The sequence below is a fragment of the Rhipicephalus sanguineus genome, chromosome 3 (genome assembly GCF_013339695.2).
Source record: "Rhipicephalus sanguineus isolate Rsan-2018 chromosome 3, BIME_Rsan_1.4, whole genome shotgun sequence".
In the NCBI taxonomy this organism is placed as follows: Eukaryota; Metazoa; Arthropoda; class Arachnida; order Ixodida; family Ixodidae; genus Rhipicephalus; species Rhipicephalus sanguineus.
In genome coordinates this window covers 99876784-99891295 of record NC_051178.1, presented here as the reverse complement: position 1 = coordinate 99891295, position 14512 = coordinate 99876784, and the positions used below count along the sequence as shown (strand labels likewise).

The 14512-nt window shown below is 46.1% G+C and overlaps 1 long non-coding RNA gene across 1 annotated transcript; it reads left to right on the top strand.

Annotated features, from left to right (window-relative positions):
• The first annotated feature begins 423 nt into the window (after positions 1–423).
• LOC119385047 (uncharacterized) lies at positions 424–811 on the top strand. The gene is made up of 3 exons (XR_005182062.1): positions 424–450; positions 538–609; positions 693–811. It is a non-coding gene; the product is annotated as an uncharacterized LOC119385047 (long non-coding RNA).
• Positions 812–14512: the final 13701 nt, after the last annotated feature.

Below are 14512 nucleotides of genomic sequence, written 5' to 3'. Positions count from 1 at the left end.
ATGGTTGGTCTTTCTGACAAAAATTACAAAACCTCACTATTTGCTCATCCTCTACCCTATTGCTTGCAGTAAACAGTGTCATATATCGAACAGTCCTACAGCGTAAACTATTTGGTGCTTCCCTCTCTCTGGAGTAATGGGCCCATTATGTGAGCACAAATTGGTGGTTGTGAAATAGCAATGACAACACTTCAATGCAGGTCAATCCATGCTGCAACAAGTACGAGCTTCAACCGTAGCTCAAGATGTTGATGATACTGTTGCTGACGTTTATTGTGAGTGATTTGTGTTTACAGAGTTCAAACGGCCCGAGTACTTTAATTTAGGAACATAACTTTAATGATTGACAACACATCATTGCAGACCCACCATCTGTGCAATCACCCGAGGAAGGCAGGGCCTCAGCTGAAATGGGTTCTCCCATTGGAGTTGTAGTGGATGCCTCATATTGTGAGTACTGCATTCGTTCAGTTGGAGCAAACCGGAAGTGTTTAACACAAGGGATTCTAAGAGTCACATTCCTGCATTTTTTATCAGATGTAAAGTTTTCTGAAGCTGGTGTTCAAGCCACCACTTCGACAGCTGAAGCTTCAGTAAATACCACTTCATGTAAGTAATGTGACAAATATCTCAAGCACTCTGCACCTGACTGGCAAATGCGTAGTAATGTATTGCCTATACATTTCTTTCAGTGCTAAAGGATGCTGAAACTCAAACTGACATCACAGGCAGTGTTCTGAAGAGTTTTGAAGCTGATAACCAGGTCCTACGCACAGAGTTACAGGAGATGAAGGGCTCTCTGGACACACTTCGGCTGTCGAAAGCTTCTGTGGAGCATGACAACACCCGTGTGCAATTTTACACGGGCCTACCAAGCTTCACAGTTCTTCACAGCTTCACAGTTCTGGGCAACAGCAGAGTTCTCCTAATTTTTACTTATGTGACGACCACGAATCGGAATATCCTGAACGTAGTTTTTTTTTGTTTAAGTGCTCTTCCTATCAAGCAAATGTTCCATGAAAATAAAGTTCATACGACTCTTGTCAGTGTTAAGTTGTGGAATACTTCAATGTCCACTTATGTAGGCGGAGCCTCAACCATGTGTGCTTACAAATTCAGCAGGTGTTATACTCTTCTAACACAAAACAGCGAAAGCCTGGCTGCAGTCATGTCAGACAAATGAGCCGTAACAAACAATTGCATATGTTTTGCATTAAATTTATATTTTATATGGTTTTTTTCAAAGGCGTTGAAATATTTAGGGATGTACCACTGCGCATCTGTAAGGCAGTACGTGTAGCTACGTCACATATTGATAGAAATGGCTAAATAATCCCAGTGTAATTGTTGGGAAGCTTTACACCACTCACTTGTGCAACTCCCAGATGGAGATTCCTGGCGAGATTTAACACAATATTATGTCTTAATGTCACTTTTTGCCCAACATGATGCCTAAAGGCCTTTTTTTTCGGAAGCAGTTTCAAGCATTCGCATGATTATGTGGGAGAACACTTGACTGCCATGCAGAATGCCTTGGTTCGATTCCAGCTCGAACCAGTTTAGTCACGCCTGAGGGGTCATGCGAGTTGCTTTGCCCTTGTTTTTTCAAGGCTAGTGTTTGATGAGACACCTATGAATTTCACCTCAAAAAGCAAAACAGTAGTACACGTGGACATCCATAGTACAAGAAAGTCTCAGCAAAGCTGGTCATTTTGAACATAATTTTTTTTGGTCTTGCAGTGATGCTCTCTGTGGTGTTGTGGATATAATTGCAGGGGACTTTCATGCCAAAACTACGATATAATTATGAAGGACGCCATAGTGGAGAGCTCCAGAAATTTCTACCACCTAGGGTTTCTTAACGTGCACCTAAATCTAAACACATGGGCCGAAGTGCCGCACAGTATGCCATTCTGATCCATTGAAGAAGCATTGACGGGGGTCTTCAATGACCGTAATTTCTGCCTCTGAAACTTGTACGAACTCTAAACGAAGTTTCAGACACTGATGCAGTAAGGACAAAAGCAGGAAATAAAGTTCATTTTTCTACCTGAATTTGTCTTTCAAAAGCGCTTTTTTAAGTCCTTAGAATCCCTTCTTGCGTTAATTGACCATATGTTTTCTCATGCACATAACACACGTGCTGTGCCCATTATGTTGAAGGAGGAATCTTCCTAAAAATCCACTGTTTGCCCCAACAGAAACAAAACTGCTGGGAATAAAGTTCATCTTGCCCCCTACATTTGCCTTAAGCAACCATGTTTTTTGTAATGTAAATTACATGCCAAGCTACGCATGTCAAAGCAAGAATCTCCCAAAAGACCAGACATGTGCAGCACTGAAGGTAGGGATAACACTGCAACACAACACAAGCTGCTTCTAAATAGAAGAGCAGTGTCCCAATGTGCGAGCAGGCTTCACCGAGACCGGCCATAGCGGTGCAATGCGCAGCTTTAACCATGCCATCCTGCTTGACTAGAAGCCATGGCTCTAGTGGCTGAGGTGAAATCGCCTGAGAGTGGTTAACCTGCAAAAGGATGAAGTCGTTTATTTAACTGCTGGCTTTACGCACGCAGAAAACACAGGCCACCTAAACGCACACAAAGCAAGGCAAATTGCAGCATCAACAATGAGTGAAACTAATGTAGGTATCACCGCAACAGTACAGAAGCAAAACGCAAGCAAGCATCTTTCATGCATGTAGTCCAGGCACACTTGCGCGGACACACGCAACATCCGCTACCTCGCTGGCAGCGAAAATTTGTAGAACGCAATGCACTTAGGCAGGTGACGAGTATTCGCAAACCAAAAAGAAAAAGATGCCGCAGCAAGGTAATCGCTGGAAAGTGCAGTTACACTGTCACTGTTTCTAAAGCAGCAGCGCGATGGGAAAAGACGTGTACAAGCAATTATTTTAGTATCGTTTTTCTTCTCCCTAAGCTCCGAAGAGAACTGTGTTACTTGACACTGTGCTGTGCAAAACGGCACTCCTGGAATTTTCGCGTAGCGTCGTAGTGTAACGGTACAGAAGCGAAAATATGTAGGACCTCGCGCAGACACTTGTGAATGTTTCGCGAGGTCTCGCTGCGCAGCGAAGCAAACTTCCAACATTAATCACACCACTGTCACACACATCGGCAAGCACTACCTGTTAGCGTTACAATGCGATCCAGAAATACAGTCAGCCTAGTCAAAGATTGTCTTACCTTGGTGCGCGCGATGTTTTTATCGCCGTGTCTTCGCAGCTGGGGCTCTTTGCACGAATCCGCTGGTCAGGTAATTATGCGACTCGAGATTTTCTGGCCTTCAGTTGTTCGTGGGTGATGAAACTCGTTGTGTGCACAAGGTAATCCTTGATGTCCGAAAGTTCTACTTTACGCACGAGCGCGAGATCGAACGACGTTTCTTTCGAAGTAAGCAAAAGTGGATCGACGCCACCGCAAAGCTCCACTTTCTTAACGTAGCGGTTCTTCGCATTCGCCCCTAAATTCTGCGCGTACGAACTCAACTTTACTGAGCGGCCCGCATTCATGGTTGCAAAGCAATGGTGCTTTACTGCAACTCTTTTAAAGTAATGAAAATGCAGAGATCACCAGCCGCGGAGCTGCACAAACACAGTTTGTTCTCGTTGACACCGTCCCCCCAAAAATATGGCGCTACCCTAGTGGCCAACCCAGGTCGTGCCCTTTCCGCTGCTGCAGCCGCCAGCCTGCTCTGCTGTGACGTCACCTGAATACCAAGTATAGCATGCTCATAAGTCAAGAATGGAAGACATAGAATTGCAGTGCCGGTTGCAGAGAGATATCTCAATATCATTACGCAGTTTCTAACTTTTTATACCATAAGTATAACTGTTTTCTTCTTAGCGCGAAAGAGAGAAAACGTCATCCCAGATTATTCTTAAGCACTTCGTAGCGCATATACGCTCGAGCGTATTGGTGAGGCGCCTTCATGCACTGCAAGTCCCATATGACTTTCTAGCCCTATGAAGCTCTGAGCACAGACACCCAGAACCTTCTATTCTGCCCGAGAACCTTCACTGTCTCAACAATCTTCACGGGACACGCCCGCTTGCGTGCCGTGGTTGCAGTGCTCCCGACCGTTGCACTTATAAGCGATATGTTTCACTCACAGCGGTTCATGACAATGGTGAGCAGACGCATCACTTTTTGTTTCATGGTGTTTTCAATGCTAGTTTTCAAGTAAGCTTGCCACAGTCCTGGAAAGCTATAATGTCGCAATTAATTGGGCAACGAGCATAAGCTGAGTTATGCGGCGGGTAAAAATTCAGCAGGCTAACTTTGTTGCCACTAGAAAAAAAACGCCAGGCCTGCGCGGAAAGCGCAGCACAGTCACAGCGAAAGCTGGAAGAGCGGCATTTCTAGAGCCCGTTATAAACTCTCCTGTGGCTACTAATACAGGTACATTAGCAACGCACCCACTACGCCACAAAGCGTAATTTTTGGGAAGTTGGGAAGCACCCAGTACGACATTATTCGATGTTCTGCGGAGAAGCGAGGTACCATATGTAAGCTATTATGTGCAGTTTGTTGATGCGGCGGTTGATGACGATGAATAATTATGGTTGCGCCCTTTGTAATGGGTCGGAAGCTTTAAACGACCCACTAGTTACGTAATGCATATTGTGTGACGCCCGGTCGTTATTTAACTGTCCCACCACGCTTTATAACACACTTTATCCGGAGGAACGTAGAGCGAGAGAGAGAGAGAATTTACTTTATTGAGACCCTGAGGAAATGGATCATGGGAGCCTTATGGGCTTCCTTGGTAACCAACAGAAGTGCACTTGCGGGGAACCCACTACGCTATAAATCATTGTAATTTTTTAGAAGTAGGGCAATAGGCACTGTGCCATTTTTCGTCATTCTACAGACAGCCGTGCTACCTGCTAAACGCATGTAAGGCATTATGCGCACTTTGTTGATGCTGTGCGTGATGACGATGAAGAATAATGGCAGAGCTCTTTGTAATGGGTTGGAAGCATTCAACAACCTACTCGTTGCGCAATTCGCATTGTGTGACGCCTGGTTACAGAATTCGCGTTGTGCGACGCTTGGTGCTTATTCTACTCTTTTACCACGCTATATTGCATATGCTAATGTGGTTCCTTCCCGACATGAAGCCTGTATAGGACCTTTTTGCAAAGCAGTTTCAAGCACCGGCATGGCTCAGAGGTTGAATACTGGGCTCCCACGCAGAGGGCCCAGGTTCGAACCTCGTTCCATCCTGGGATTTTTTTCTTATTTAGTTTTTTTTCTTATTTCGAGCGATACTGGTTACGGACACCGGCGGCGGCGGCGGACAAATACGGCACCAAAAACGGCCGGTGAAATGATCTCATAACAGCTTTCGCTGTAAAAAATTCAGCGCAGTATCTTGAAATTTCTAACCTTGCCCGGTGCTCCAAGATGCCTTTCCGCGTGCACGTTCATGATAACGAATTAATAGACGCGGATGCGACCTATGCGCTGCAAAAATCGCAAACATCGAGCGCCTAATAAGGTTCTTTATCTCTTGCGCAGTGCGCTCGATATTTTTCTTTGAGGTAAGCGAAACACAAAATTCGCAAGAAGCTCACTCTGCAAATAGAAATGCCGCGTGCTAATACCTGCTAATGAATCACAGCGGTCATTTTCGACGGAGGGCGTCCCTGAATAAAGCAACTATAAGGTCGTGCCCTAATGGTATCCGTAATGGACTACGAATTTTGACAACTTGCTTTCATGTACATTTTGATTATTCTTTTTTTTTGTTTTGCTGCCGTTTTACTGTACATGGCCACCTCATATGAAACATCCCTCTGCACCGCGTCTCCATTCTTGATCTTTTCTTGATGTTTCCAGAAAGTTCTTACAAACGGGCTCTTCGTCCTGCCAATATTTTTTTGATGACACTAATTTCTTGCACATATACTTGGGTATGGTGCAAGAAATAGAAAGAAAGTGCGTCTGTATGGAATGAATATAAGAGTGAGGTACGAAGATGCCATTTTTGCCGGCCGTCTCTATACGAACGAATAATTATCCGGAGAGCACCGAAGCCAAATTCGTGCATCTGTTAAACCAAGGCGTGACCTTCCATTAACTGGAGTCTTTCCTTCGTCGTTACTCCTAATTTATTCCTCTGCCTTTCCTGTCGTCCTGCACATGATTTGATTTTAATGAGAACCTTTTCACACTTTCATCCGGCAAGCACACAGTCTGCGGGATAATATACGTTGGCGTGGACTCTGGGAAGCAGCCTCGATAATTGGTTTGCGCAGTCAGCCAATTACGTAAAAGCGATGTGGCAAAAGCATTAAGTGATAAAAGAAAGCTAAGGAGGAGAGAATGCAGCCATCGCTCTTTGAAAAGAACACACATCTTTTAGTTGTAAGAAAGAACTGTTCACAGCATGACCTGCCACAACGTGTGTGCTATTACCATCGCGACGCGCGTGCCCATCAGAGCTTCAATATTTTTACATCTCCCGAAAAAAATCAAGGCTCCTCACTCTCAAGCTGTAGTGCTATTGAAGAAATGTATATTTACGTTTCCCAGGTGACAGCAGTGCCTCCCACGTTTGTTCCTCATCCTCTTCATTTGATTGTTCTTGACCAAGAACATGGCGACGAGATGGTCTGTGATGATGACCATGGTGATGCAAAAGTGTACGTTGAATTCGGTCTGATAAGTGTGCGCACTTGCGCGGTGACGCACTTACGAAAAATAACGTTACATGTTTCGTAACACTTTGCGATAAAGATATCCGAGAATGTGAGTGAGTGAGTGTGAACTTTACTGTGGTCCAAAAGTGGCAGAAGTTGAACGCGACTGGAAGTCCCGCTGGCTCAGCCAGGTGGCTTCACCCAGGAAGGTGCTGGAAGCTGGAGCCTTTCGGCGATGTCCCGGGCCCTCTGGACTGCCAGGAGTTGGTTGTTGAGCTCCATGCTGCGCATGGCAGCCTCCCAGGAGGGTTTGTCTGGTAATCCTGACGCCAAATTAAAGGGGCACAGCCAGATCATGTGTTCGAAATTGCAGTGCACGTGATTACAGCGCTGACAGTTAGGTAAAAAAGTCTGCATCGATTCTGTTTAGCATGGCTGGAGTGATGTACCTTTTAGTCTGTAATTGTCGTAGTGTGACCGCTTGCGCTTTATTCAATTTACAGTGTGGAGGGGGGAAAAGCCTGCGCCCTAGTTTGTGAGATGAGGTGATCTTGTCGAATGATATTAATGGATCCTTGAAATCCGTGCATCCTCGTTCACGTCCCGTCTGAGGTGGCCGGTCACCGCCGCGAGTAGCTAGTTCGCGCGCTAGCTGGTAAGCCCTCTCGTTAGGGTTGCCGGTTAGGGAGGATGAGATGTTACCCATGTGGGCCGGGAACCATATGATGTGTGTTAGGGGATATTCCCCTTCGTTAGCTTCAGTAGTACTTCAGTAGTATGAAAATGGCTTGATGGCCGTTTGAGTCTGTTGGACACACTTGTGATGATGAGTATTCGAAAGGAGCAGATGTGAAAGATGATGAAACGCAGAGATGGGTAGAGAGCTAAACCTGGGAACCATTTTTGCAGCCTTCGTGAAGGAAAATGGGTGAAACATTGAGAGAGAGAAGCCGACAAGATACAGTGAGCTACCAGGCGTATTAGTTACTGTGTGTCTAACTCTTCTCTGTGAAATTTTTACTAGAGGAGCTGCTCTAGCGCAGCGTAAAATGTCTGCCGTGACCGAAAAATATCATCATCATGAACGCGTATGTGCCACAGGATTTAGGCAAATTCCACTGCTCACCTCTAGTCATCCACTTCTTCCTCCTCGTCCTCTTCTTCATCTTCTGCTTCACTCCCAGAACACGTGTGCTGATTTGTCCGATGTGGCCTGTAATAACCCTGATGAGTGAGAGAACGAGTACAGAGAGAGGAAGAAAGAAAGAGAGAAATAAAGAAACTGGTAGACAGAAAGAGAGAAACATATAACGAAACAGAGAGAGAGAAACTCACCGAAAAAAATTCTTCACGACGCAGGATTCGAACCCTCGTATTCTCGTTCCGAAGTCGAACGTCCTAACGATTCGGCTATCTAGGCACGCTAGCAGATCATAGCATAGCCTTGTATAGTGCAGTCTAGCAAGGGGGTGGGAAAGGGAAGTCAGCGTGTGGAGGAGATATGTGATGGTGAGGAGATTGGAAGGGAGGAGGGGAGACAGTGCAGCATAGCGCGGAAAGAATGAGAAAGCGACAAATAGAAAGAAATGCAGAATGAAAAAGAAGGAGAGAGAGAAGACCAGCGAAAGAGAGAGAAAGCAATGGAGTGAGAGATAGAGAGAATGAAAGGCATGAAAATGAAGAAAGATAGAAAGAGCAAGAAAGAGAACGAAATAGAGCGAGAGGGAGAGATAAGTAGAAGGAAACAGAGGAAAAAGTCAGAAAAACAAAGAAATCATCGATATTCTAGCAGAACATACTTACACCGTACCAAGCCTAGTTACAACATAGCAAAACGTACTTACAACATATCAAAAACTTAGCAACAACCACTCACAACATAGCAGCAACCGGCGTTAGCCTAAAGACTTGAGGATCGACCAGCATTGCTGCGCCAAGCTTTGTGCTGCTTAGTGCGATCTTAGCGCACTTTATTTTTATTTAGACAAATAACTTATATGCAATATTGCTTTGTTGGGGAACAGGACTGTTGGCTGAACTCTGTATATTGTACCATATTTCTTGTAAACCTGTTTGACTGGGACACACCGCAAACAACACAACCGAACGCCTCTGCAATGAACACATCTACAACCAGGTGATATATATAAGGAATGGCTTACGTCCAGGCCACATTGCAAGCATTGTGGTTTGAGAGCATTAATTTGCAGTGGCCTGCGTAACGAATCATATTTAACATTCTGGGCACCTATTGGGTATGTTGCGTGATGTTACCACGTGCGCTTATTTTATTTTTATGTGTGATTGCCACTATTGCGTGAAAAAAAAAATCCAAATCTTGCACTAAGCCACGCAAGGCTTGAAACAGTGAAAGTGGGGGACTCTGAAGACTAATCTGGTTGCTTCTAGGTTGTTTCTAGGCCTTACCTAAGTGATGCAGGTTGTTTCTAGTTTGCTTCTAGGTCATTGCTGGCTTTAGCTAGTTGATGCTAGCTTGTTTCTACATTGATTCTCAACGCAGAGAGGTTAGAATTAAAGCACAGACAGTCACAGACACGACACGGATGTCCAAACTGCAGAGACAGAACCTCGCGATGAAACCAAGTTTTCGTGCCTCTCATAGACCTAAAGGCACCTCGTGGTTGGCGTAGGCCTTCCATCGCTTCGGGGTCCTCTCGCAGCCGGCGTTGCCTTTCCCGTTCCCTAGTATTCTCTCGTTGTAGCCAGTTTCAGTGGCACATACGCGTTCATGACCATGATCGTTTTTACAGCGAAAGCTGTTATGAGATCACAACAACGGCCGTTTTTCGCTCCGTAGTTGTCCGCCACCGCCGGTGTCCGTAACCGCTATCGCGCGAAGAAAGAAAAGAAAGGAATTGGCAGATCCCGTCTCTTGTGGGAATCGGTAACGAAATAGGAAAGAATATCCAGGCTGGAAAGGGGTTCCAGCCTGAGCCCTCTGCGTGGCAGCCCAATATTTAAATACGCATTATAACCACCACAAAGCCACGCCGGTGCTCAAAACTCCTTTGCAAGAAGACCCTGTACAGACTTCATGCCGGGAAGAAACCACTTAACATTCGTAATATACGGCACCCAAGCTCAAGTTTGCGGCGCGACGACAGCGCCGCGCTGGCCGCGCTGCGGCTCTGTCGGAAAGCTCTGGAGTGCATGCGCGGCCGACTCAGCCCCTTTCACGGTAGCGGTAGCGCACGTGCGCTCGCGTTCTTCTGTCGGTGCGGGTAACTGGGGGGCCGTCAGCTCGGCACGTTGAACGGAGAGGCTTGCTGCGCGAAGCTGCACATTTCCGCGATGGCAGAAGCGACCCCGCGGAAGCGCTAGCGAGGTCCGAAGTATTGCGGTTTAGTGGCCTGCCACGACAGTGCAGACAACACCAAGGCACACGAATCACGTGTGAAACTATTGTTTCCCGGTCGTGTCGCACGAGAAATGAAGGCGGCAATCGTGGATAGCTGACAGCGCTGTCTCGCCTTCTACTTTGGCTGCCTGAGTTCATCGCTTTCGTTCGTTTCAACTACCTGAATCGGTAAGTAACGCGGCGCATGCACGCAGCGGCTACAGTAATGATTACTCGCTGTCTTCTCGCATTGTGAAAGTCCAGTCACGGTTGTACGTGAAGCAACACTGTGTTTTGATTCCCCGTGTTCGTGAGACCCACCCGTCGTTGTTGAACGTTCACACTCGCGTTATACCGTTAGCGTTGCGCGGTTGGTTGAATTCAATTGAACTCGGTACATTGTCAGAAGTTTGGCGACTGCAATTCACGCGTCGGGAAGGCTGCTTTATCACGCCGGAACGGACGTCTGTGCATTTTCAGCAAGCAGACATCGTTCTGCAGGTTTGCTTTGTTTTTGTCACTTTATTAGGATGATATATATTTAAACCGCTAAATATAACTGGCACTTAATACATGCTTTGCAATAGCAACCTTGAAGTAACCACCTTCTGACTTTGTGCGATTTTCTAGCCGCGTTCGCGCAGCAGGTTTTATAGGCCTGTCAAGTCGATATCATAAAAAGAGAGTGCAAGCATGACGCGAGAGCCGAAAAAACGAGGCGAGCAGTTCATCTTGCTTCACAGTGGTTAAAGCTCAGCTAGCTGCGTCGCGTCTTAATCGGCGGGTGATCCTCCAGCGGCACGGAGGACTTGACTCTAACCTTCCCAGGAAACAGTGCCACGGCCATATAATTTTTTTTTCGCACGCCGCAAACGTTTGTTCACGAAAGTACACGGTTGCTACTCTAAGCATGCCATATCAAAATAACAATCATATGATTAGTTGTCCAAACCGCAGAACATCGATAGCGTTTACGGCTTCATTTCGGAGTGCATGTGGACCATTATTCATCCTTAACATGACAGAATGAGACTTACCTCGAGGTATACGTCCTACACGGTGTAATCGCGACTTGGGAAATGCATTTCGCTTTGAGTCGGGCGTCGTTGTCGTCGATCGTCTGCTCTTCACCGTTAACGTGATTGACGAGCCTTTCTCATTTTATCAAGTTCGCTTTTCGGAAGTGCCAGTCAAGCTTGAAGATCCTTTTGAAGCCACACTGCAAGCGGTACATTGTGAGGCGCCGCAAGTGCACCGCGAGAGCTCTACACGTGCACAGAAGCGAGCGGCAACGCGGCGGAGAGAAGGGAAAACGCGCACTGCTTACACCCCAGTTTCTATTTTTCTGCCAGAGATAGCGCTGCCTTTCAAGAGCAGCAGCACCGCTAAGCGTTGCTTGAGAAGCCTATACCGTGGTAGAAGAGTAAAATAACAACGAGGCGTCACGTAACGCGAATTCTGTAACCAGGCGTCACACAGTGCGAACTGCGCAACGAGTGGGTTGCTTAATGCTTCCAACTCATTACAAAGGGCTCTGCCATAATTCTTCATCATCATCAGCCGCCTCATCAACAAAGTGCACATAATGCCTTACAGATGTGTAGCGGGTATCTCGCTTCTCCACAGAATGACGGATAATGGTGTAGTGTGTGCTTCCCAACTTCAAAAAATTATGATTTATGGCGTAGTGGGTACCTTGCAAGCGTTGTTCTTTTTTCGGTTCACCGGACAAATAACGATTTGCTAAGCAGGTTCGCTTTTAAATAAAACTCTTTCCACAGCTCGGCGCAGACAGCACCGCATAGGCGTCCGCAGGGTTGCCCATCAGGGCGGGCAAAGGTTCATCGCAGCGCCCCCTCCCCCTACTAAATGTATGGGGCAGATTTAGCCCCCCCCCCTCTTATGTGACTAGAAGGGTCAATGTACGGGGCAGATTTTGCGCCCCCCTCCCTGCCCCCCCCCCCCCCCCCCCTGTGCGCACGCCCATGCACCGCATTGCTTGGAAACACTCGCGATAACTTCAAATTGTTAAGAAGGCGCGCATGACGCGAGTAGTCGAGTTTATTCGGGAGCTAACACAAGCACGACAGTTAACGCTGGAAGCTTCCATCATTCATGTGTAAAAGCCGACGCGTTGCACGGACGATCAGATTATCCGCGGCCGACGACTGCGATGGCCACTATCAGTGTAGCGAGTGCGTTCCTTGTACTTTGATTTAATTAGTTTCCTTAGGCCAGGTCCGCCCAATACAGAGTTTCGTCTCTACCAGCCTCAGCGCCGCCTTCTTTAACGTTACTATCACGTTGCAATATTGTAAATGAAGTTGAAAGGTTGGAGCTGACACCAGCAAATTGTTTCCAATTTATTTAGCTTTGTCACCATAACGTTGCTTTTAATTTTTGTCGTTGACGTTTCTTTCAACATTCTGAATTCTTGTTAACTTCTATATTCCGCTGATATCGAGACGTTTAAAAAAATTCGTTCACTTTCGTCTTTCGCATGCTGCTCCCTCCGATCCCGGAGGGAGTGCAAGACCACGTTAGATGCGGAAAGCCTTCGGGCGGGATGAATATAATCGGCTTAGTAGAAAAAAAAAAGCAGATGGTTTTCACCTTCTAGTCGTCTGAGGGAAATGCATGAAGAATTCTGTGACTTTATAGCTGTCACCACTGCGGTGCCGAATAAATCGCGCTGATCTAGTTTTTCCCAAGCTTGTTCTCGGTACTATACCCTGCCTCGAACTGTTCAGTTGTATTCATTTTCGCATTCCTTATAAGATAACCAGTGAGCGTAGGCCGTTTCATGTACCTGCCTGCCTCTGCTCACCACTCAACCGCGCACAGGATACAAGGACTTTACAATTCTTGCTTTCTTTGTGCGTATGTTTCTCACAGCTCAGAATCATTGATTTCCTCCGATCTTTCTCCTGTTTTACCATTGTGCCGCATGTCGCGCATATCTTCTTCACCTTTGTCGTTTAGCCTACTTAGCGCATTGTTCTATACGATTTTATTTATCATTGGCCTTCGGTATGTCTCGTGTTATGTTATTCTATTTATGCCCTGTTGTCCAGACTTTTTCGTTCTATATTTTACTCTTTCGTTGCGTAATGAGAACTAAAAATATTAATGAGAACTGTTAGTTCTCATTATTATTGTGTCTAACAAAGAAAAACGAGCCCTTAAAAGTAATCTTCTTTCCTTCTTTGTTTGATAGTATATTGTCATGTTGACTGCTTTTATTGTAATGTTTATTAATAGCGATATTTTTTGCGAGCGCCTGCACACTCATTACGTTAATTCATGGGCCTCTTAAAGTGATTCATTGACTCATTCATTCATTGATTCCGGAGCCCTCCACTACGGCATCTCTCAAATGATATCGTGGTTTTGGGACGTTAAACGCCAACAGTTATTATTATTCATTCATTGATTACTTGATTGATTAAAGCGACGGCTTTTTTTTTTGTCTGAAAATTTTAAACAAACGTGGGTCGTGACTATGAGAGCCGTGACAACCTGCTCTGTGTTGAGGAGCGAATTGTCACGGCTCCCACAGATGTCTCAGGTTGTCACGCCGCAGTTTAAAAGAAAAATAAATATCTAAGAGCATTTGATTCTCCTACGTCGACCAGCAGCCTTAGCCAATCCCCCATTGTGGGTATGTGCCGTAATGTTGACGAAACAAACAAGCAAATATTGTCAACACTTGCAGCGCATGGTTCCAGCAAAAAGACGTGACAACTGTGACAGTTGTTAGTTCACGCTCGTCCTGGGTATACCTGTGCGTTCATTTCCGGCGTCCTTCTTTGTGCTTCAGAGGCGCGCTGGTAGCATCGAGCTGCTTGTCGTTCTTCGTGTGACATTCCAATTCCATGCTATCGCATTCATTGCTTCGCCTTTGCAGCGAAACTGCGTCTTTGTACTTATTTTATGCCGTTCTTACAAGTCCTAAACAGAGGTCAGTCAAGGAAGTGTTGTGACACGTACCGGTGCTTTTTCTGATAGGTTGATTGGATGAAGCAAACTGTCGAGCTGTGCCTCTTTACAGCGAGGCTGTTTATGGCAGCCGTAAGTTGCCATCCACGAACAGAGAACTATCCTCTTCATGAACCGGCACACGCTATCTTCGTCCTCTTCGTCTTCAGCTTCGCTCCCAAGGCCTCGTGCGCCGATTTGTCCGGCGTCGGATGGAATAACTCTGATGGGTGAGAGAAGGAGCACGAAGAGAGAGAAATAAAGAGGTAGAAAGAAAGAGAAAAATTCTTGACGAAATAATTTGTTGACGAGGGGGATTCGAACCCGCGTACCCACGATTCAAAGGAGAGCATCGTAACCACTCTGCTATCCAGGCGCGCTAGCAGATTGTAACATAGCCTTGTATAGTATTGCTACGCGCGCTTCTTTTGCTACGTTTGTCTAACTGGTCCGTTGCACGTATAACCACTGCCTTGCGGAAACGGCGCCGAAATGTCTGGCAACTTTCG